This window comes from Xyrauchen texanus, chromosome 6, assembly GCF_025860055.1.
Source record: "Xyrauchen texanus isolate HMW12.3.18 chromosome 6, RBS_HiC_50CHRs, whole genome shotgun sequence".
Taxonomy (NCBI): Eukaryota; Metazoa; Chordata; class Actinopteri; order Cypriniformes; family Catostomidae; genus Xyrauchen; species Xyrauchen texanus.
Window position 1 is genome coordinate 33972308 of NC_068281.1, and position 22763 is coordinate 33995070.

Genomic DNA, 22763 nt, shown 5'->3' on the forward strand with positions numbered 1-22763 from the left:
CTTTCATGATATTACATCCGGCATGATGATAATGTTCTTTACAATAAAAAAATAAATAAAAAATGCTTCTCAAAAGTTATTTTGAGGTTAGGGTTCCTTTCCTTGTGGAGTGCTGTCAAAATAAAAGTGCCCTGTCTCTTTAAGAGTGGGTTGCCAAAATGAGCATGCACAAAGAGAGCGAGACAGACATTGAGTAATGACGTTCGAGCGCTGCTGCACTTCAAGCCAGAAATTAACGAGAAAGAGACAGTGGTTTTAGAGCGAAGAATGTGTGGATGTAAGAGCTTATTAAGTTAAACACACTTTAACTTACGGATTACGTTGTGCATCGCTGTATACACTCACCAGACACCTGGCGTTTGCGCGTGAACACCGACAGTCTGACAGGTAGGACTGTGTGTCAGAGATGATCACTTTAGCTTGTATGTCACCGCTGTAAAACACAGTTTCACAATAGCGTGGGGAGCGAATTTAAACTTATATACAAGAATTCAAGAGCAAACTTTGTATTTGAACGTTTCCTCATATCTCAGTGCACTCTCGCTGATCTCCAGATTTCACCTGCGCGTGAGGCGAAGTGTGTGGCGGGAAATCTGCTCTTCACGGCTAAAAGACTCCTCATAAGTTTAGGCGTTAAACCTCTTATATATGTCTAGTATCTTCTTATTTCTCAACAACTGACTGAACACTTGAGTGTCTATTTAGCCTAGTCTTTGGTTTACTGCATTAACATAGGGTGTTTAGGATTTAACTGGGCCACTGCTTGTGGATTTAAGGAGAGATTTCCATTTTCTAACTAAAAAGTCTGAGTGAGATGGGCTCAGATATTTTGCATTAAGGCTATAAACAAATTTGGACGACAAGCAATATGATTTAAGGATATGTGCTGGGACGAAAGTTTCATCAAAATGTTGGGGGGGGGACAATAAACATAATTCTCAAGAGCAATTTTTGAAGGGGGACACCAAGGTTTTTTTGTTGTTGCCCCGTATGCATTTGTATCATTTTATTTCTTAAACAATTATTTTAAGAATATATCATTATATTATTTACAATACACATATTTTAATGATATTTTAGGGGGGGGGACAACCCTCAAATGGGGGGGGGGGGGGGTACTGACCACCCTGCAATTTCCGCCTATGGATATGTGTACATTAAAGCCAATGGCTTTTGCTGATGTCACGGTCCATGGTTGGGATACTGAACATTTTCCCCGCTTCAGCAAACAGGTCTGGATAAAACTGTCTATAGAATATGCAGCAATGATTTTTTGTCTGATTTTCAGATAATCCCGTTATTCTCTATGCCTGTATCTTCAATAAAGAATAGTTAACTAAAAAATGCTAATTCTGTCAATATTTACTCACTCTCATGTATGACTTTCTTCTCCACAAGATTTTGTAGAAGAAGAATATATGGAGTGGTGGTGGTGTAGTGGTCTAAGCACCATAACTGGTAATCTGGTAATCAGAAGGATGCTGGTTCGAGCCCCACAGCCACCACCATTGTGTCCTTGAGCAAGGCACTTAACTCCAGGTTGCTCCGGGGGGATTGTCCCTGTAATAAGGGCTCTGTAAGTCGCTTTGGATAAAAGCGCCTGCCAAATGCATAAAAGTAAATGTAAATGTAAAATTTCAGCTCTGTAAATAGTGACCTTTTAATTTGATACGCCAGAAAGCACAAAGGCAGCGTAAAAGTAATCCATATGACTCCAGTGTTTTAATCCATGTCTTTAGAAGCGATATGAAGAGTGGGTGAGAAACAGATCAACATTTAAGGCCCCCTTTCTTCTATAAATCTCCACTTGTACATTGTCCTTTTGTTTTTGGCAATTCATATTCTTGGTGCATATCACCATCTACTGGGCAGGGAGGAGAATTTGTGGTACTAAAGGGCTTAAATATTGACCTGTTTCTCACCCACACCTATTACATCACTTCTGAATACATGGATTAAACCACTGGAGTCCACTGGATTACATTTATGTAGCCTTTATGTATTTTTGAACTTCAAAGTTTTGGTCAAATTCACTTGCATTATATGCACCAACAGAGCTGACATATTCTTCTAAAAACTAATGCTCTTGATCTGCTGAAGAAAGAAAGTCATACACATCAGGGATGGCATGACTGTGAGTAAATGATGAGAGAATTTTCATTTTTGGGAGAACTAACCCTTTAATGTGTATTGTTAAAGATGCAGCAGCCTCACCACTGCCATTGTTATGTATATTACAGTCTCTTTCTGTGAACCAAGAAAGACTCGTGACCAATGCTGTATTACAGTCTTGCAGGACAAAAGGTTGATTCAGATGGAAAATGTTTGGCTGCTTTAGAGCTCCTAACCTAGATTGCAGCAGTGTAAGCGTGAGTTTGCATAATGAGTGGTATAAAAAGTGTCATTATCTGTATTATTGCAGCACACCGTGACTCATCCAGGCCTGCAGGTAGGGGTGTGTTGTGTTTTTTATAAGGGAAGATACCTGCTGCAGACTTTCAGTGTATTTTTGTGGTAATGAATGGTTTTGAGGCCTTCTTTGCAGTTAATTTCTCACTCAAATGTTTTTGTGGTGGCTTTGTGGTTTTAAGGCCCAGTCAGGGGTGTTGCCTTGCCTACTGGTGTTCAATGTGTAGGAGAGGTAAAGGCTGTTGTTCAATATGTGCTGCCTCTAGGCCCCAGTATCTCAGTCTAGGTGTGATAACCATCCCTGCATGTAAAGGCAAGCCAGGCCGCAGAAGCCGCTCCGCTCTTCTTTTGCTTGTGAAGAAGTGGGTAGACTGAAGACATGTACCCTCTCGCCCGAAGAAAGATTTTGATGCGATACCTGCAGATCAAAGGTCTAATTTTGCAGAACACAATGGACATGCAGAAGTCAAACTTCCATTATGAATCTGAATTATTGTAAGAGTGACATCTAAATGTTATTGCATATAGGTTATTTATGGGGGTTTCAGTTCCCAGGGGTTGATGTTTATTAAAATAGACAGATTAAATATTTTGTTTAATTTTGATATATGAAGGTCACTTTTAAACTGATTTTTATAAGGCATTCATCTTTTTTTTGGTACTTTTTAAATGCCTTTTATTTGTAGATTTTGTTTTAGCCTTTTCCAAGACTTTCAACTTTGAAACAAAGAATTCAATATATATTGAATGAAAATGATTTCTATCCTCTTTTCAAACATTATGACCAATTGTTGCATAATTTCCCCTGCACCAAACAATTTTACCCCTTATAAAGTTTTTTCAAAAGTTAGTTAACCAAGTCAACAAAACTGTGTCAATGAAGATCATGTTTGACATTGAATATGACAAGTCACGTTTGAATAAAAATTTAAATAATAATATATATTTTTTTAAATAATACAAAATAAGATATATCACTTGAACAGAATATTTTTATGCCAAATTATGCAAAAAGTGTGGTAATATTCGTTAATTGTGTGTGTTTAGGGTTCATAACATATTAAGTGTAATTATAAAAGATGGATTACAGGAAGGTTTACACTACAGAAAGGCTGGATTACACTACACGTGTAGCAGATTTTCAGTCAGGTTGAGTTGGCACTACTTGTCTATCAGCTTTAGTCTGCTGATTTTGAGAACGTCAGATTAGGATAAAATGGTGAATGATGAGTGCCGATTTCTTACCCTCTAGCTATGATTCCATCTAGCCATCTAGATTCAGTTTTTGTCTGTAGTGATTTTCAAAGTTGGTATATGTATGGCCTATTTTCACCTGGTATTAAGATGCGCTTTCGGTTTTCCGATCATATGTGGTCAGTTGAGATGCTTTTGTGCATCAGTTGGTTCTTCGCTGCTGTCTGACGGATTGTTTCACACCTCAGATAAGGGCTCTACAGTGCAGCCATATCAAACGCATACGTGACATCTCATATATGCGCCAGAGACAGATGTTTAGAAACACGCGCATATTCTAGCCAAGTGCACCCTACTAAGTGCACTGCCAACAAAGAACATGAAATACGAGATACACCTGAAAATAATTATGAGACAGCAGTTCGGGAGAAAAGTGATGTTTTTATTTTATAATTTTATGAATGATTTGAGTGTGGATTTTGCAGTTACTGCATGGTTATAGTTGAGACCTGTCTGTTACAGGGCTACTTGCAGTCAGAACCCAAATTTTGTTAAAAATGTGCCTTTGCACAGCAGAATAATAATAAAGAATTTTTTTTTAGATGGATCAGGAATTGTTTTGAAATCATATCGTTACTTCCAGAATCATAACGAATTGTGAGATGCCTAAAGATTCCCAACCCTAGATTGAAGCTCATGAAGTGTTTTATAGTACAGTCGGAATAAAGAGTAAAACTCCCAAATAAAACTACACTGAAGACGTGTAAGACATTTTAGTCAGCTGGAATGAAATGAAAAGCATAATATTTTTCTTTAAAAGTTTACAAAGCCTGGCCAAACGAAATATGCAGCATCCTAAAAATTAATGTAAGCATAGAGCCCTGCAAATGCGATGTAGTGCGTTTTAGACTACCTCCGTATGCGGTTTCAGTGATCCGATCACAAAACATTATGGAACACGTTTACACCTGTATTTAGCACTGTGATCGGATGAATTTGAATGTGATCGGATCACCAAAAATGCAACTTAATACCAGATGGGAACAGACATTTGATGCCTGGTATTTTGGCATCAAAGTTCAGAAATCTGTAAACCATCCTAATCATCTCATGATTTTAATTTGATTGTGCTTTCATAAATACATTTTATCACAATATGTCAAATTCAGTGACATTCCTCATTCAGTTTTTAGGACTGGATTCCACAATTCCGTCTGTGTTTTCCAAGTTGTGGAAATCATAAGGCCCTAACCATATCATTATCTTTGTGTGTTCCAAGTACGTGTAATACAGTACAGAACAGAGCGGCGCACATAAGAGATGTGTGATAACCGAAATCTTCTGCAGCTCCGTATTTTAGAGCCTGCTCAAAAATGAAACTGTGATTGGTCAGTGGTGATCTTCTGAAGAAAGCGTGATTGGTCAGTTGTGTTGAAAATGGACTTCGGAAGAGCTTGTGATTTGGTCGATCATCCGTTGACAGCCTTGAATGAAAATAAACAACAATTTGCGTCTTTACCTGCTAATAATTTCTGCTTACTTGCTCAGTGTCTGCAGATTTTACCAATGGCTTCACTGTACATCAGATATCGATATATAATAATTATTTTAAAAATATCAAAATTCTATTGTATTTCAGCCTCACAATGACTGGATCATAATTTATAAAAATCACATTGAGGTAAGCCTTTAAAAGAGGATTGCCAAATTCAAGAAGCAGGCTGACAACCATCACCATGCTTGTGAAGACATTAGATAGCTGACTCAGGTGAAGATTTTGAACTCTGTGAGACCTGGATTACCTCCACTGGCTGTGTGCCCACTGTTAATAGCAGCATCCCTTTAACACTGTGGGCATCAACCTCAAAAAATGTGGCCACATGCCAGACGTCTCTATGGCAAGCCAAGTTCAGACGGGTAACAGTTCCTGATGAGGAATCACAGAATAAACCGCCTACCTTTTCATAAGGTGCTGGATATTGTTAGAAAAGTGTTTTATTTTGGCATGTGGTTGCATAAGTCATCTATATACAGTGAAGCATTTAGACAAGTCAATTTCACAGCAGCTAGGACTTTTAGTGCTCATTGACTTTTGGCTCAAACTCCTGTACAGATCAATGCCAAACTTGATTTATTAGCCCATTATGATAAGTGAGCAGTTGGCTCTACCTCTGATTTATTCATCATCACTGATTTAAATAGAGTATTTTGTTTAATAATGAGGCTGTGCCCATGATGTATTTGTGGTGTGTTAACATTTAGCAGTGCCCACTCCTTGATCTCAGACCCCAATGTTTACTCATGGCAGTGCATTTTGCGTCAGCCCTCTGCTGGAGTGTTACAGCATAGCATGAGTGCTGTCATTCAATTTGTTCCCTTGTGGATGGTGTGCCCCTGCCAAGAACATTTTAACTCCTACTCTAACTTGGTCTTTACTGTCACAACAAAACTTGTAGATGTACAGTAACTGTGAATGCCAAACACTGCTGCTGATCATGGCAGATGCTGTACTGCACTTGAATTGGTAGAACATTTGAGATGAGCGTGTTTCTATACAGCTTTTCCACTCCAGGACCTTTTTCTCCTGCATCTCTGTGGCCTTTGCAATAATTACCCTGTCTGTCATTAGACATGCTTTCAGAGTTTTTAGATGGTGTTTGTTTGGTTTTCAGTAAGTACAACAGCAGTAAAGCTCTCTTGAAATGTTGGTGGAAGAATCAAAGGGATATTCAATTGTGTCATTATAATTTGTTACATAATTTGGCCTAATTTAACAGATTATCATCTCTGTTTGGAAATGTTAATTACAGAGACAAAGCCAAATTATATCTGTGAGTTGAAATTAGTTGACACATGAACAAAACATCTAATTGCAATCTGTGCAATGCATACATTTTGTTTGTTTGTTTGTTTAGAAGAAGAGCAATATTTTCACTGTACTGAAGGGTTGAACTTTCCTGGCTACACTAACGTCTGAAAATTGTCTTGTGTGTGTATATATATATATATTAGGGCTGTCGATTTAACGCGTTAATTCAGTGTGATTAATTCGACAAGAAATAACGCGTTAAAATAATTAACGTAATTAATCGCACTGCCGGACAATAATAGGGAAGATTCCTGAGAAATGCAAGCTTGTAGTACCACCTGTTTACTCCAGAGGGCAGTAAGTGAAATCTCAACTGTATGAGCAACGGACAGTTTATACAGTGAAGAAAACAACATTCAGCAGACACACACACAAACATGCATTACGTTCTTGCGTTCAAAACACTTGAAGGAGCGCAAATGCGAACTAAGGGATCTCTAGATGTTTTTAAAGATTGAGTATTAAACAATATTTAACTTGACACAGTGACCTAAACATTTTATTTTTATGACACAACGCACCCGAGACGCGACACAAGCACGTCTGACGCAGATGTACATTGACGGGTCCTTAAACAAGCCCTCATAATATATCTCGAACTGATTGACAAATTCACTTGTGTAATGGATTGCTGTGAACTGTGTGCCAATGATTGGCGTATGATCAATAATTATGGTAGTAAACAATACATTGTATTCTAAAGACACTTTTTGTATTGTCTTATGAATGATTAACTCTTCTGCTACAAGAATGTAATTCATTTTAATTATCTGAATATTTTTTATTTTATATATATATATATATATATATATATATATATATTAGGGCTGTCAAAATTGCTCAAAAATGACATTCGAATATTCCTCTAAAAAACACATATATTCGAACTATTCGAATATCTGGTTACGCATTTGGTCAATGACGCGCATTACGTCAATAACAGGACAAATTAATACAAAGAGACATAACTATTTGTATAGGTAGTTTATTTAAGTTTAAACATATTTGACAACGTATTACCTACACAAAAACAAGTAAATCAACTAATGGCCAAGACCTCACTCTGCTCGCACGCCAGCAGGCACTCTTTCTCTCTCTCTCGCCCTCACGCTCTCTGCGCATAACGGTTTAAAAGAACAACAACAATAAACAAATGTTGAGTGCTGATCAAGAGTTTTGTGCAAGCAATATAAGGTCGCGACTCTTGTCCCAAATATAGCAGGCTTCATTCAGTGATTAAAACAAATTATTAACATTAATTGAAGTTTTACAGTATATAGAACCGACATTGAACGCTCCGAGCGAAGCTGTGCTGTGGTAAACATGGAACTTTTCCTTGACATGAAACGGTAAATAATCAAACCAGTGGAAGCCTGCAGTGCAAGAAACTGCTGTATCTAACCTACCTTATTCATGCAACATCTATTCAGTCAGTACAGTAGCCTTACATTTTAGTCATGTTTCTGTTTAACGTTAAATAAAATGAGGCACACAATTCGAGAAATGTGACAACAAAGACCCCTCAGGCAGCACGCCCACTTCGTAAAGCAGACAGCCGCACATCTGCTACCGCGGGCGCTTTTTTCCACATTCGAATATTAATTTTCACCTTCGAATTTCTGTTTTTAAAACTATTCGAATATATATTCGAATTTAGAATATTCGTTGACAGCCCTACTATATATATATATATATATATACATATATATATATATATATATATATATACACACACACACACACACACACACACACACATATTTAAAAATAACTATTTAAAAATTATATATTGATATTAATATGTATAATCTTTATATATTGATTTATTGTTATATATAAAGGGCTTTCTCAGCAAATATTTGTATATGCGATTAATCGTGATTAATTAATCGGGACACCATGTAATTAATTAGATTTAAAAAAAAAATAGCGATTGACAGCCCTAGTTTTAATGTTTTCTTATCATTTAAATACAAATGAGCCTTTGAGGATGAGATTTTTTCAGCTCGAGCGTGAATCTGCTCTGTGTTTAAGATGATTATTCAACATAAAACTATATAGAACGCTGAATATAATGTATAAAAATGCTAAGGATCCTGATATTCGATAGTCATGATAATGCCAAATGTAATGTCTGATTTCACCAGTAAATTTATTCTAGGACAAATTTTATTTTACTGGATAAGAAAACACTACTGTTAAATGTATTTTTGAAAAGAATAGTTTAGAAAACGTAATCAGTGACAATACTATTTAAAAAATTGCAATGTTATTTAAAAATAATTTAATGTAATCAACATATGACTCTAACATGGTTATTAATTTTTCAGTTGAGCAGAATTTTTCATATTTCTATTCTGGTGTCTCCATTGCCCTCTACTGGGCTGATTTTAAGTCCCATTCTATACCGATGGATCATTTTGCACTTTAATAAACAGTACTTTTTGTTAGGTTTTACAAGTAAAGGAAAGGAACTGTGTGTTGTATATGTCCTAAAAAGAATAATAATAGTAAATAAATAATTCAAACGTAACTTTTCTTTATTTATACGTTTTATGAGAGTATGAAATTGTGAATTTATTACTGTAAATCAAATTTACATAAATTACATAAAAGAAATAAAATGTTTTATCCGATTAATCGATTATCAAAATAATTTTTAGTTACAGCCCCATTTCAATTCAATAGCCCTTGAGTGTAACTAAGATGTTGGAATAAGTTTTGTCACATTTTTTTCAAGTGAATTGGCTCAAGCAACAGTAAAATCTGCAGATACCTGTGACAGAAACAGTTTGACTTTTTATTTACTTTTTAATGTTGTCAAGGAAATTACTGGAATGTTTGGTACTGAAGGTTTATTTAATTTCATCTACAATAATAAATACAAGATGAAAAATCACATTTTGATGACAACTACATATTAACAGTGCATAAACAGAAGAAAAAAGAAATAGAGAAACATTTGTGTTTAGAAGAAAACAGTTTTGGAAAACAAATAGATTAATATTATCCAGCAATCTAGTACGTTAGAGATTTCCCTGCTTAAAAAGGAAAAGCCAAACACTGGCAAAATAAACAGGGTAACTAACTCTTTCAAATGCATCCTATATACATTATAGTGTATTTGTCACTAATATATTTTATACAGGGCTCGACATTAAACATTGTCGTGCTTGTCCTTCGGACAAAAAATTGGTCTTTCAATTCTCTGAGAAAAACAAATGACTTGTCCAGAGACCAAAAAAAAAACAGGATGAAAGAAAGAAAGAAAAAAGAAAAGACTCCATTGCCATAACACTATGTAACCATTTTTGTTCCTGGTAGTAAATGTTATTTCATAATTGCTATGAGAAAACATGCAAATTTGTGTCTTTTTGTTCACATAGTCAGAAAAAAACAACATATGAATCCAAATTAACGTGTATTAATACTAAAGTAATACACAAATGACTACAAAAGGGAGTAGTTTTTCGAGATTTACGATTATACTGTAAATCACTTTCACGAATCAGCCCCCAAATGTACTCATCGTACTTCCAAGGTGTCCAGCAATGCTGTTGTAATCCTCTGAGGTGCACCGAGTGAGCCACGGGAAGAGACGATTACATTATGGAGCAGCACGTCTTTGAATTGAGGCTCCTGGATGAGGTCAAGTCAAAATGTATTTCTATAGCACATTTAAAAGCAACAGAGTTGCGCCAAAGTGCTGTACAATAAAACGTTGAGCATATAAAAAGAAAGCATTAAAGGAAAACATGCAAAGTACAAAATATAAACGCATTAAATGAAACCCAATCAGAAAACTTAAACATAAAACCCTTAAACTAATCTTAGTCAAAAGCCAGAGAGAAGAATTAAGATTTAAGAGCTGATTTAAAACTGGCTTGTGAAGGAGCTGTCAATGAAGAGGCGCCACTCATTCTGGTTACAGGTGATTCCGATTGCCTCGAACAGACAAGTCACATTGTGACAGAAGCAGAGCCCATCTTGACGGGTGAAGAAGCTGGAAAAAGGTTGGTGATGCTTCCTCTGATCTGCGACTTGCGCACTTCATCCAACAAGTTCCACTGCTTGAGCCTAGACATCAAAAGCTCGGCATTGGATTTGGTGAGACCAAGATCTCTAATCAAGTCGTTGAGGTCTTTTTGGTTGGACTAGTATGGGTTTCTCTCCTCCGCTCCACCTCTGAAATTGTCATCTTGATCTACGTCTTCCTCGCTCTCGGACTTGCTGCTCTCTTCTAAAGACGGCTGCTCTCTCTCCAGATGAGTGGCTCCGGGGAGCTCATGGCAGTGTGGCACCAGGGCGATGGATGAAGGAAGGTCCGGATACGTGATAGCAGGTGCATTCTTGCCAGTCCGACATTTGGAAGGGTTCACTATTCAGAAGTAGCAGTTGCTTGAGTGATCAGTGGGTTCCCGCAAAATTCTTGGGATAGCGAACTTCATGGCTCTCTTTTCCCCTCTGTACCATCCTACAAAAATACATTTATTTCACCCATGACTAATGTGTTAGAGATTCTCACAACATTTGTCATATGATATTGTGGAGCGGAGGGGGGCGGGGCCGGGTCGGAATATTGCGCGCCCGGTCCCCAATCGGCCTGATGAGGCGCGCGAGGGATAAAGGCGGCCGGTGACGATGGTTCGAGAGAGAGAGAGAGAGAGAGAGAATTACGGGCATGTCCGTCATGTGTATTGATGTTTGTGTGTTTTGAGTTTAATTAAATTATCATTTATGTTGACAAGCCGGTTCTCGCCGCCTCCTTGCCCATCCTTTAACTGTGTTACAGATATATTTTTTCAAAAACATTGAAAATTGTAAAACATTTTAAAATTAAGAACTTTTACAATTTTAAATATTTTATAAATAACATAAAATTCCAAGCAACAATTGTCCATCTTACCTTCCAGAATTTTTTTGCTGTGCTCGCCGGTGAAATGAGGTGCCCAGAGATTGTCCTGGACCCAGACAGACATGCCGAAATATGCCTTTTAGGTCTCACACATCTTAGCAGATGATTCTACGGAGTACTTTTTTGCTCTTTTCTTGATTAATTGGCCGCAGACATAGCATAGGAAGAATTACATGGCTCATAGTCCAGATGCACTCTAAACATTCCAAACAGCTTCAAGTATGTAGATCGCAAAGTATGAGGGAATTATAATGCAAAAATAGTAAATAAACAAGCACTCTCGTTGTGGAATAAGTGGAACTGGAGCTGCTGCTCCGCTGAAGCAAAACTTGCGTGTCGACCATCTTTATAGGAAACACCCTGACGCTACATCTTCAGTGCAGTTATATTTAATGCGTTATAGCTTTATAGCATTTTTAAATGTAAAACAAGAAAAAACACTTGATAAAAATAGGATTTTTTTGCAGTGAATTTCTTTACTGAATTAAACTTATAAAGTTTTTTTTCCCCTTTTAATTCAGTAAATGTCATTTAGAGGTATTTTTAAAAGATTATTTGTTCCTCTTTATTGTTAGTAAGCACATTTAATATAACCTTTTAAGTTGGGACACAAGCAGAAATATCGGTTAAGAGCTAATGATTAATCATTGCAATAATCGCCGAATAGTCGAATAATTGTTCTAATAATCATTAGATTAATCGGTTATCAAAATAATCGTTAGTTGCAGCCCTACAGCCATGGCCAAAAGTATTGGCAGCGACATGAATTTTGTGTTTTGCAAAGTTTTCTGCTTCAGTTGCAAATTAATGTGCAGAGTGATCAGATTCATTTTATATAATTGCAAAAAGCTTCATTGGCCAAAAAAAAAAAATTACATTTAACACAAAAACCCAAATTTCACAGTTTTTTGGCCCTTGCACAAAATGACCAGCTAACATAATTTCACTAATCATATCAGCAGCACCTGGGAAAGTGTGAATGCATACTAGTCAGGTGAAATCACTCTATCGTTCTGATTGGATTATAAGAGCAGACTGATTGCTATAAAAGGGAAGAGGTGCTTCCAATCATAGTGTTCTTGTTAGCAATGCTTACCTCTAAAGAAAGTTGTGCAGCCATCATCGCTTTGCATCAAAATGGCCTCACATGCAAGGAAATTGCTGCAAAGAATATTGCACCTGAAAGAACCATTTACCGGATCATCGAGAACTTCAAGGAGAGAGGTTCAACTGCAGTGAAGAAGGCTTCAGGATGTCCCAGATTGTCCAGCAAGTGGCAGGACCGTCTCCTCCTGAGGAGTCGGTTATGGAATCGCGTCATCACCAGTGAAGAGCTTGCTCAATATTGGCAGCAGGTTGGTGTGAGTGCATCTTGATGCCAACAGTGAAGCATCCTGAGACCATCCATGTGTGGGGTTGCTTTTCCAAGGGAATGGGCCCTCTCACAATTCTGCCCAAAAACACTGCCATGAATAAAGAATGGTATCAAAACTTCCTGCTAGAGCAACTTCTCCCAACGACCCAGGAGCAATTTGGTGATGATCTGTGCATTTTCCAGCATGATGGAGCTAGGGCTGGGTATCGTTCAAAAAATTTTGATATCTATTCCAATATCTTGACTTTGATACCGGTTCCTAAACTATACTTTTTCGATACCAATTTTATGAAATCTGTTTTAACAAGATTACAAACATTACCTCAAAAAATCTTTGGTTTTATTTGTTTCAGTTTGTTGACTTTTATTTATTTTTTTTACAGACTCAAATACTCTTCTGAGTCTTCTGGTCTCCTCATGTCATGGTCGGCAGAGGCTATAACATTGATGTGAAGAGAAAAAAAAACAAGAATGCTAAAGTGTTAATTCAACCAACTTAAGGATAAGTACGGTTTAACAAGATAACTAGTTTAATGTGAGTTAAACTTGATCAGTTACTGTCAACCTTAAAGCATTTTTAGCATTGATTTAGCTAGCTATTTATACATCCGAACAATATCTAATGTTACGTAGGTCCCAGATTATAGGACTATGTCACCGCGCACAGAAACGTTAATTTTACAAGTACACAAGCATATACCAGTACAAGTTGGTTAATTTTGTTTGTTGGTTTGTTTGCTAAACGTTAACCTACCTGTCTGAGTCGCAGTCATGGCACCGCTGCATTCATCAGTAGTTTTGAAGGACTCTTGGTGGGCATGTTGAAGGAAGCTCTGTGGCAGGAGGACGCTGAGAGGATGACTGCACCGGCTCAGTCTTCTTACAGTCGAAGACAGGGCAACTTTCTGCTCTTAAGATTATTCTGTGCACTATCAAGTGCTTCATCAGAATATCAGTTGTGTTGCCAGTCTTCGCAGCAATTATCTTGTCGCAAATATTGCATCGCGCTGTTGGCATTGAGCCTGCTGAAATGTAGCCACACTTTTGATCTTTTCCATCTATGGGGGTTGGGACGCATACACACTACAGCCTCACGTGTGAGCCGCGTAACCGGCATAAACTAGTGTTTTTCCTTGATCTCTAAACACAGCCAATCACTGGCACTTTTAGATTTGGGCACATCTAGCATGCTACATGCTTATCACTGACATTGATGAGATTAGCCCCTTAGGTATTGAAATTTTGTACCGAACGACAATACATTTTTTGATACTCTATAGTTGAGAGGCAATTCAGTCAGTGCTTTAAATGTAACAAACTCGATACCCAGCACTAGATGGAGCACCATGTCACAAGGCAAGAGTAATTATGAAGTGGCTCGGAGATCATTATTTTGAAATTTTGGATCCGTGGCAAGGCAACTCCCAGAATCTTAATCCCAATCCTCAAAAGGCGAGTGGACAAGCAGAAGACAAAAAATGTTGATCAACTCCGAGATCTAATAAGGCAAGAATGGATCGCCATCAGTCAGGATTTGGCCCAGAAGCTGATATCCAGCATACCAGAGCTGAATTGCAGAGGTTTTGAAGAACAAGGGTCAACACTGTATATATTGACTCTCTGCATATATTGAATGTTTTTGCCAATAAAAGCCTTTTAAAACTTTAAGAAATGCTTATCATTGTTTTCAGGTGTACCATAGAAAGCTGTGAAAAATAATCTACAAATACTGAAGCAGCAAACTTTGCAAAATACAATATATGTCACTGCCAATACTTTTGGCCACGGCTGTAGTCACTAGTAGTGGTCGACCGATATATTGCAAATGCCGATAAATTGGCCGATATTCAGACTTTTTTTCCATTGTCGGCATTAGCCGATATATTTTCCCATTTTTCCCATGTTTTTCTTGAGGGCTCGAAAATCACCTGCTTGCATGTGAAGCTGACTGAGACATGTAAACTACCAGTCATAGTTCGCTTTGTTATTATGTGCCGTTGTGTTACTACAATTAGATCTCGACATTAACGCTTGTCCGGGACAAGTGGATTTTTGCAAGGGCAAGTCAAAGTGAATTTTACTTGCCCGACCAGACAAGTTGCCTGATTGAAACCTTAATAATGAAAAAAATACTGGGTTTATTTGTGATTTAGCGTATACATGCATCACTTATTAAAAAACATTATATCCTGCTGTTGAAAATAATCTACAGTGCCTGAAATTCTGCACGGGATTCTGAGTATTGTCTTTGTCCAGAACTCCAGAATCTGCATGAATACAGGGAATCCGCTTTTGCGTGTCCTTTTCCCTCTCTCTCTCTCTCCCTCTCATGCAGCAGCGCTTGTTGAATTTGGTGTGAGCACACGAAGTGGACACATTTTTCGACATGTCAGTGTCATTGTACTGTGCCTGTATTAACAGAGTGATGCGAGCGTTGCAAGCATATAACGTTGCCGCGATCCAGGTTTGCAGCCTTTCGTAACGTGGCGCTCCGTCATAAGTCATAATATAGCACCTTTGACAAGAACTGCAGAAATAGCAAAAGTGCTTTTTGTAATGCTACCTGCTGCAAATCAAATCACTTTATTGTCACACTACCATGTACACAAGTGCAACAGTAGGTGAAATTCTTGTGTGCAGTTTCGAGCAACATAGCAGTCATGACAGTGACGAGACATATACCAATTACAATAAACAACCTATTTACGCAACAAAATGTACATATCAAATGTACACATACTTACACAACACAATAATTATTTACAACACAATAATTATTTACAACACAATAATTATATACAATGTACAGTAAACAATACACACAATATAGAATACAATAAAAAATAAAACATTTTATATGCAGTAAAATATATATGCAGTATTTATATTGTGGAGAATATATTTGACAGTCCAGTGTGAGAAAATAAGATTAAGATATATAAAGTGCAGTGCTGATTGTTGATCGTGAGAGATCAAGTGTTCAAAAGTCTGCAAGATCAAAAATTGAATCAGTCAATTTTAATATGTAAAAATATACAAACATAAAAATAAAATGGTAATATAAACACTATAATATTAACAATATACATAAAATGAAAATATATTATCTGTCTTTAAAATACATGGGTCAGTCAAAAATAAGATTCTCCATAATGAAAATGGAAAATCGACATAATAAAAATATTAGAAATGTAATACTATACTATATTTATGTTTGTTTCATGCAATTTTGAATATACCAAACATTTTTAACACATCCAAATGTATTATTTAATAACTAAAATGTTAGTTTGTAAGACCATAAAGTAAAAAGTAGTATATTTATATATATATATATATATATATATATATATATATATATATATATATATATATATATATGTATATGTGTTGAGGTAAAAGTAATTTTAACAAATACTATACATTTTTATGTCATGAATATTATGATATTTTTGGTGGGTTGTTCCATCTTGATATATATGTGATTGCTGAAATGAACATACCATCCATGGTTGCTGGACTACTGTGTACTGTTATTTCCATCTTCATAATAAATTAACAATTTCTTCATGTGCAAATAAATTAATACAATTTGATGACTAAACAGAAATCAGAAGAAACTGCTATTTTGCCGTTTACCATTTAAAATACAATATACATTTTTGTTTTGTTTGAAATTGAGTAAATATAGTGCTAAATAAGCAATTTATGTGTGTTATTTACTATATTAAATTGTGTGATATATTGCATTGTATCGTTCACCTTGCTCTCTGGATATTGGCATTGGCCATTAAAAACGCATATCGGTTGACCACTAGTCACTAGTGAGTGGCAGACACTGGACAGACATTGAAAAACAAAAACATGTTTGTATTGGAATCCTCCTGCTCCATCTCCTGCATCCAGGTTTTGCCTTTTTGTTTAGTGGTTTTATGTATCATATTGAAACTTGACATTTGTAAGGCATGAATTGATAAGTCTTGTTTGACAGTGATAAGTCTATTAACCCACAGCTAGACAAAGACACAATTATTCAAATTTTTGTTAAATGCTCTTCATATTACTCAGGCTTTACTAGAATGAACAGAACATTTGTTACTATGAGGCAGTTGTTCTTGAAAGATGTGGTTATCGAAACATAATGACTAGGATTTTTGTCTGTTCATGTCTCCCAATGCAAGATTCGTGTTTGAATTTTACTGGTCCTAGTTTTGCATTTTAGTCACCTTTTAGAAAAGGCTAAATTTTCAAAACTCACTTTCTGTTACAAACGTGTGCTGATTAATTTGTCTTGTTTTAGGCCTAACTTTTAATGAACTTAATAGTTGTATGATATTATAGTGGGATTTTTACATTGTCTCTAGCTTTCCACCGCCCCATAAAAGATATTGGAATGCATAACAAATTATGAAAGGAATTACTCTGCAAAATTCCCCACAATTCAACATTATTGACCTGCATGTAATTTTATCCATAGTATCCTAATAGTTGATACATTTTCTGCTTTCACACACGGTCTCTGTGCAGTCAGGCCTGTGCTTCACTCCTTATTGTTAATGGTACAGTTACAGAATCTTCTCTTCTTGTTTACTCATGGGCCTGAAATTAATTTTTCAGATACATGAGCACGCTGTCAACCAACTCCCGGTGGGTCTGTTTCACCTCCTTATTTGGCTGCATGGTCTACCAATAGTTTCAAGTGTCATACTGTGTTTTTATTTTTTTACTTATCAGTGAAGCTGTTGTTCAGGCTCACTTCCTTTTATGATTCATACAATTCATGCATGTTCACGTTCAAACCAACGAACACTGGTATTACAGCTGGTTGGACGCTAGGTGGTACTATGGGGAAATTTCGTTTAGCAGGGTTGGGGTTAAGCCTACACAATCATGCAAGACACCTTGACTTCAAACTTAAATTTTTATTTATTTTAACAAAAAATTCAATTTAAACTGGAAAATAATTAAGTGCAGTTAAAATGGTGGTGTTGTGTTACAGCTGTAATATATATTTTTTGCAGCGCAAATTTTGTCTGGAAGAATAAAAATAATGGTTAATTTGATCTAAGGGCTGTTAGATCTGCAGCTCCTCCTGTTCTAAAACAGACACGGAGGAAAAAGTAGTGCGACCACACATTTGGTCAAAACTGTGAACATACAGTATTTGCACAATCCAGAAATAATAATATCCACTGAATGTAGAGGGGTTGGCTGATGTGTATGACTTTTTTCTTCAACAGAACACAAACAAAGATTCTTTCATCATTCTTAACTGCCTGATAAACATCTTTGTCTTACAACATTTGGCTAATGTTCCACAGACACCAATGATGATATGATAGTGATGCTGAAGTGTTTTGCAACCTATGTGATCTGCCAAATTATGAGACCACTGATCGAGGCATAGGAAGTGAATATCGGCCAATACTTACCAGTGGTCGATCAACCAGAGCATCCCTAAATAAAAACCTTTATGGTACATTGAATGACTTCTGTTATTGTGGCACTGTGAATGCAGGCTGTAAAGCAACATGGCATGGTGCCTTACATCTGTGCCATGATGTCAGTGGCACCCAGTGCCACCCAAATATGCAGACACACACTGTATAGTGTTGTTGTTTTGCGCTGTTATAAGATGGAGCCATCTCTACAGTGAACACCTACAGTTATGGTTAGATCATTTATAATTTTGTAAAGCCATTTCCTCCTACAACGCCCTAAACCCAGCCCTTTACTTGAACCCTAATTGCATAATGTTTGTGTTTTGGCTGGAAAAGTCAGTCATCTGCTTTCAGTCCCCACAACAGGGCCATTAAACCACACTGCAGAGGAAATGAAGCACTGTGTATATTTGGATGAGGACAAAAGTGCTCTTTGTGTGCTGGAGAATAGAATGCCGTGTTGTGCCTGTTCCTCACTGTAGGTGGAGGTTTGGTGGCCATGTGAATTGGACTGATTCATGGCCTGGCGCCTCCATAGGATTCCTAAACTTCCCACTGACCGGGCACAGACTCCGCCCACTAAACAAACCCCCTCCCAGCCATGCCACTGCGAGCCTGCTGTGTCATGTGTGACATCACTAAAATCATGAAAACTGAGTGAAGCCTATACATGCATAGTAATGCCCACCTACACTGTGATTTTGTTGAGTTTCTGTCTCTAATCCATATGGATATTATACTTCTCTGACATCAGATGAATCACCTTCATAGCTACAAAAAGTTCTTTATTCCTCTGAATCGAGAATATGCATTTTTACGTGATGCTTACTGTTCGCTTGTATAAAATTATAAGTTGCTGAGTGGTGTAAGTAATTATTTTATGAAATACACTGTATGGGGTCTCTGTGTGTTAGTCCTATATAAAAAGTGATGCTCAGAATGACCTACAATCCCTAGAGAAAACTATCTCTTTAATTTTCTCTACAGGTGTGTGTAACCCAATCTGCTTCTCACACATACATTTTCTACCAGTCAGTCTCAACAGTGTGGTCCCTTCTTTACTTCCCATCTGAAGTAGTTGTTTTATCCATGAATGACGTACTTAAACCTCAAAAGCTTCCACTTTGTTTAGCCACAGTTAGGAATGCAACGATCCGATACATAAATCTGTATCGGCTCCGATGCTGACATTTTTGGATGGATCAGGTATTGGTCCGACGACCCGATCCAACTCTGATACTGTGTGTTAGTCATGTTTGTTACTGCCAATCTCCAAAACTGACATAAAAGAACCATAAAATTACCATTAAAGTAGTCTTGTATATTATATTCAAACCCAATTGAAGACCTGCATTAGCTTTATGAATAGTAAAATGCTGTTTTATATAAGTAAATAACAGGCAGTATGCATGCACAGCGTGTTGGTGAATGGTGCTGCTCCGTTGACACACAAACATAACATGCAGGCAGCTGGTAAGGCGGTCGCAGCTATTTTCAGCCATCAGAGCTCGTGGCATATTTTTATATGCGAGCGCTACTCACTGAACAACATCTCGGATGTAGATGCTCAATAGTTTGGTTCACTTATAATATGCATTTAGAACAGCAACAGATGAGCATTTTGCCAGAATTTGTATAAGCAAATTAAACTACTGTGAAGTAGCCCACAAACATACACTTAAAGGAATTCCTTGAGTGTTAGGATAGTCAAAATAAAAGCATGAGGGTTTTAAAGTTAAAGGTGCACATCTAAAATATAGTGTTGTTGAATTTTTTATTCTAAAAGTCAATAATAATAATAATTTATTGTTATTTTCATTATTTCTATATTTAAAGTGTTTCAAGAAATAACTGAATAAAAAATTGACTGATATCTTGAACTTGTTACAACAGATGCAAGTTGAAAAATGTATGCAAAGAAACTGGCTTCTTTTCTACTTTGGGGGGTGCTGTTCCAAAACTTGGTGAGCTGCCTCACTGTCTACTGCCTGTCTTTTATGGCGGCTTCCTTGCAGAAAGGATGCCTCCTAAGAGGCCTATTTGGAACGCTCTACATAGACGGCAGCTCCGTGCATCGGGACACTCGACTCATGACTGATTTCAATACAGGTGACACGAGGGAAACAACATGATCCTCTAATGAATATAAATGCACGCAGCACACACACATTGTAGGTAAAATAGTCAGTTTTGTATCATATTAAACTGTGATTTATCAATAATTTTCAGTGTTGAATGGTTTGAGTATATTTTATAATATAAATTTCTCTTGCGCTTCATTCGCCATCCGCCGAGCTCATCACGGTGCATTTTGGGATCACATACCTGGGGAAGGATGCACACAATGCTACCTTAGAATTTGGTCAAAACGAGATATCTCAGGATGCAGTATAATTAAGATACCTACCTAGGCTTGGAACAGCCTATGATGTCACCTATGATGTCTTAAAATGCTGGAGGATGCTCACTAGGTTTTGGAACAGTCCCTTAGACTGGAATTACTGTTAATTTTGCTGCTACAATATCCAGTAGACTAGTTAACAGTAAAGTTTTTCTCAATAGACTATACATTTTATAGTGAAATAATGTGTAGTTAAAGATTTTTGTTTCATTACATATTAAAGAATACCCCTAATTATTTTCGCACAATGAGGTAAAGATATTCTAATCTGATTATGGAAAAAACACTGGTTTCAGTATCAGGATCTGGATCGGAAGAGAAAAAGTGGTGTCTGTGCATCCCTAGCCACAGTACATGGTTTCAGTCTGACCCTAATTAAGGAACAGATGTCTGCTGGAGAAGGTTCAACAGTCTATCTTTGAACAAGTAAAAATGAGTATCAACAAATGTTCTCAGAATACTGTAGGTCTGTTTATAAAAAGGGTGGATAGTTTTCTGTATTTTTCTCATGTTCCGTCTTTGTCTCTTACAGTTAAAAATAAAATAAGGTTTGGCTAAAGTTTGCTATAGTGCTTCAACTAGCGAATATTATGATAATCGATTAATCAAATGATTAATAGAATGATTATTAGACTATTGAGCAATTATTGCAACAATAGGTGTATTTTTTCACTTGGTTATACTTTTGCGAGTGCAGTAAATTCTAAATATCTTATTTGCTGCTTCTCAGGTGAATGCATATTTTTAAAAGGATTCTTAGACATTTTAAAGTATCAACATTCTCCGGTAACTTTTTCTTCTGCAGTATAGCTGCTAAAGAAAATGTATGTTGTTTTGAAGGAGTTTTAGATATTTATATTGGAAAACAAGCTGTGACGAAGAGGAGGGTGGGGCCGGGCCGTGACTACTGCGTGTGGCTCTCCCGTGCATAGTCATGGCCCTGCCCTGCCCTCCTCCTCGTCACACAAGCCAAAACAAATTGAAAAGGTATTTTGTTGCAGTGTATAATGTGGCGAAGACTACCCTCTCTCTCCTTTCTGTTCACTTCAATCCATCTTTAACTCTCAGAAAAACAAACTCTTTCTTATTAATAAAGCTGACACACAGTGACATATATTATGATTCAATAAGTCGGGAGCCATCACGTTATCATCTAGCTGCATTAAGCGTCCATGGTCGAGGGATGATCGTCCCCGCGACAGTGTGTTCATCAATAGGGTGCAGTTTCAATCTCTCCCACTTAGATCGGGACAGTTGCACAACTCAGAAGTTGCAGGCACTGACCGCACAGAGAAATGCCAGTTTCAGAGTTTGTAGTTATTAAAACGATCTGCTTCTGTATTATTTTAACTTTAATAAAGCTACATTGCATTAAAACATTTGAGATGTAACACCGGGTGTTTCCTTTAAAGACGCTCGGCACGCAAGTTTTGCTCCACCCCACTTATTCCACAACGAGAGTGCTTCTGTATTTACTTATTTTGTGTTCCCCTTCTGTCGCTCTCTCCACGTTGTGTCAGAGAAGCGACACTAGGGGTCTCTCTTGAGCGCCGATATTCACCTCTGAACTATGAAAAAAGGCCAATGAGAGTTGGCAACCAGTATTTGCATGTCCCGCCCCCGGACATACGGGTATTTAAGCGGCGCAAATACGGGAATTCATTCAGAAAATTTCTTCGGAGCCGATGGTGGTGTCTGCAACTGCTGCATACTACACACCGAGTTCCTGTCATCCCTCTGCTGCATGACTGTTGGATTCCACGGCGCACAACAGCGGCTTTCTCCTGTTTGCACGGCTGTGCATTCCTGCCCTGGGCGCATCGACAGTGCAGATTTAAAAACTCTCACGAGTTTTTTCCCTAAAAGAGTGATTTTATTTAAAAGAGTAATTTCCTCTAAAAGAGCAAAACACAGCGGCGTTGAATGTCCTTTTATGGACGCGTCTTTATAAAGATGCCCTTCCGCCTCTGTGTTGTTTCTGGATGCGGTAGAGTGCTCTACGCTTCCGACGGCCACAGGCGCTGTCTGGGTAGCGATCACACCGAGGCTGCGTTTGTGGATGGTTCATGTTCTCACTGCGAGAACATGACCATGACAACGTTGCGGTCACGGCTTGCTTACAACCGTGAGCAAGCCACTCCAGCCGCCCCGTATTGCTG

General features: G+C 37.3%; 1 protein-coding gene across 1 annotated transcript in view; it reads left to right on the top strand.

Moving 5' to 3' along the window:
- Positions 1 to 223: 223 nt before the first annotated feature.
- The window catches only part of LOC127645109 (activated CDC42 kinase 1-like), a 121355-nt gene continuing 98815 nt past the window's right edge, over positions 224 to 22763 (top strand). The window contains exon 1 of the mRNA XM_052128638.1: positions 224 to 387. The gene's annotated coding sequence lies outside the window, so the exon portion shown is untranslated. The remainder of the gene's footprint in view (positions 388 to 22763) is intronic.